Source organism: Gekko japonicus, unplaced genomic scaffold (genome assembly GCF_001447785.1).
Source record: "Gekko japonicus isolate JY-2015 unplaced genomic scaffold, Gekko_japonicus_V1.1 scaffold1476, whole genome shotgun sequence".
In the NCBI taxonomy this organism is placed as follows: domain Eukaryota; kingdom Metazoa; phylum Chordata; class Lepidosauria; order Squamata; family Gekkonidae; genus Gekko; species Gekko japonicus.
In genome coordinates this window covers 477,017-480,365 of record NW_015174319.1, presented here as the reverse complement: position 1 = coordinate 480,365, position 3,349 = coordinate 477,017, and positions in this window count along the sequence as shown.

The following is a 3,349-nucleotide window of genomic DNA, read 5'->3' as shown; positions in this document are numbered from 1 at the left end:
CTGCAGGAAATGACCCCTGTGTATGTGTGATATAATTTTGGGGGGGCGGGTTCTGCATCCAAAGAGGATGAGGGTTCCTGGCCTAGAACGCTACACAAGTTGAAGCCGTGATCCCTGGGACCTCTGGGCAACGGAGGAAGCGGCCAGCATGTCCCACTTCCAACCACCAGAACTCTCCACCAGAGCGGCACTGCTGGATTGTTTGGGCATGTTTTGGTGATCTCCTCTCCACTCAGACCCTTTTAATTTATTTGCTAAATTTTATAGGCAATGATCTCACTTAATCTCACTTGCCTTTTAGTCTGCGGGGAAAAGGCACATCTCTTTGGCCTTCCTGGTGGTGCGAGAAATGCTCCAAATAAATACACGCAGTTTCTGCACTGTGTTTCTTCTAGGGAACTGGCTGAGCCAGCTGCATAGTAAGGAACCATTAGCGTCAAACCAGTACCTTTATTTTGCTTTACCAGTTCAATTCCAGTTTGGGATTAATCAAAGCTTATATACAAGAGTTTGGACTCTGCTGGGGTTCAAGATAAGAACTGGGTTTAGGTTCAGTTGAGCTCCCCATCTACCCCTTTTTTTAAAAAAAGTCTCAAGCCAGCCATGCTGGCCCCGATTCATTTTGACTTTGCGAATGGCCTTTTGTTGAGGCTGGTGGGCTGTTACGTTACCTGAGGCTCAGAGCAAGCACCGCATTTTAAAACTCTTGTCGGTTGCCTCGAACTCAGGGCCGATATATTTCAAATCAAATAGCTATAAAAGCAGGAGTCATTTCCTGCGGGAGTGCACAGGAGCGGAGCTCCGGCAGTAAGGAGCTCAGGGGGCGGGCACATGCAACAAGTCCCGCCCCTGCTCCCAGCAGCCCTCAGTCGGGTCACGAGGAGCAAGAAGCAGCCAGGTAAGTTGCAGAGCCCCCGGCCTGCCTTCAAGTACAAGCTCTCACTCCTCTGTGAGGGCAGATCTGCGCATTCCCCACCCCCATAGCTAGCAATCCAAAAAAGAGTCCAGTGGCACCTTTAAGACCAAGTTTTATTCAGGCACAAGGTCTCCCTCCTCTGCGATGATAGATCTGCAAATAAGTTATGCTAATGAGCTCCTGCACCTCTTTTTCTATGAAATGACCCCTGTATAAAAGTTTCCTTGTCTAGTTCCCCTTGCAGTGAAGGTGTCTGATTCCCATTTTGCAGCTGAGAGAGCAACCTGATACAGGACACTTGTTGTGCCTGTCCCTTGGCAGGGATTCGAACTCTGGTCCAGCTCTGGGCCACATTGTCAAAATAAGGCTATGCTCATTGCTAGCCTATTCAGAGTTTTGTTTTCTGCTTTGCAAGGGGAGTGGGTCTGCTGGGGCCAAGGAATTATGATATTGCGCTCCCATGCTTTGATGTGATAATGCAAGATGTGGGAATATCAGTTCCGACCGTGACTTGCCCCCATTATCGCCACTCAGGCCTTCCCATTTGGCCACAAGCCCTTTGTAGAGGATTTGATTATAAAATCAGGTTTCCATGTGCGAACGCTCAGTTTGTCACATCAAAGGGACTCCTCTCCTCCAGACTCAATTATACCTGAGCCTAAATGAAAATGGGCCCAAGACCAAGAGACAATACACTGCCTACTTCTGCACACAGCGATGGGGGACAATGGCTTGATCCCAAAGGTAAGTTCTTTGTTGCACGCACCTACGCAAGAGCTTGTTTTCCAGACAACTCCTTGGGCGGTGACACCTTCAGTGGCTAATCAAGTTAAATATTTCCTTTTGGACACAGTCATGCCACCAACACATTAACACGGGATAGGATTTTTATCTGTTCCAGACTGCTGCTGTGCTTGACTCTTCCTGATGTTTTATTCAGCTGGTCTCTGAGCCAGTTTGGTGTAGTGGTTAAGAGTGCGGACTCTAATCTGGGAGAACCAGGTTTGATTCCCCACTCCTCCACCTGCAGCTGCTGGTGTGACTTTGGGTCAGTCACAAGTTCTCTCAGAGCTGTTCTCTCAAGAGCAGTTCTCAAGAGAGCTCTCTCAGCCCCACCTACCTCACAGGGTGTCTGTTGTGGGGAGGGGGACGGCAAAGGAGATTGTAAGCCGCTCTGAGACTCCTTCGGGTAGTGAAGGGCAGGGGTATAAATCCAATCTTCTTCTAAACCCCACTCAAGAGAAAGGAAGGGTATATATAAAAGTAAATACATTTACCAACTTTTTGAAAATTGTCTGTAGAGGTAGAGGTTTATTGTATAAAGCCATTGGCCATTACAAAAAATTGTTTCTATTGATCGTGTCTTCTGTGACCAGTACTTCTGAAAGAAGCTGAAATTTTTGCAAAGAAGAACTGCTCAGATCTCTTGCTGGGATGAGAGCTACTCTGGTCTCATATCCTGAGACAGCCACATTCTTTGGTGTAGTGATTAAGTGCACGGACTCTAATCTGGGAGAACCAGGTTTGATTCCCCACTCCTCCACTTGCACCTGGCTGGATGGCCTTGGGCAAGCCGTAGCTCTGATAAGAGCTGTCCTTGAAAAAGAGCCGTTTCTCTCAGAGCTCTCTCAGCCCCACCTACCCCACAGGGTGTCTGTTGTGGGGAGGGGAATGGAAAGGAGTTTGTAAGCTGCACTGAGACACCTTTGAGTAGTGAAGGGTGGGGTATAAATCCAATCTCCTCTTCTTGCAGGAATCTTCAGGACTGTAAAAAGAACACAACACCCAACTTGGGCCCAGACCCTGGAACATTGCGAAGATGCCCACCTCCTGGTCCGTCCATGACATTCCATTAGGAAGGGGGCAGCCACAGGGCCAGGCCAACCCGGAGACTGTCCCAAGTTCCCTCAGGAGGCCCCTCACGCTTGAAGAACCACCGATTTGCGGAATCAAACAAGACGCGAAGCAGACCGTTAGCTTAGTCGTCTTTGTAGCCGCCGCTCAAATGAAGAGGCAAATGCACTGGCATTCAAAACACACCAGCTTGCTTTTGAAGTGCATGTTCCATGCCATCCAAAGGCATAATGAGCCATCACATCATCGGCAGAGGGTTTGGCTCCCGTTACAGTGGGCCATTGTTCTTCCAGTCCGAGCACAATGCTGTTCAGTACAGTTGTTATCTAGTGACAGGGGTTTGGGTTTTTTAAAAAAAAGAATAAAACCGTAATAGACTTAGGCAACAGACTGCAAGGAGTTCATAAATATTTATTATGTTTAACAAATGCAGCAATGTAAATGATTTTTTTTAAGTGTAACAGCTGGAACTTTTTTTTTTTGGCCTGGTCTCTAATCCGAGAGGCATAAATCCCACGGGAATCCGTACACCGGCCGGTGACTAATCCGAAGACAATACATGCGGCAAAGTTAGGAGCA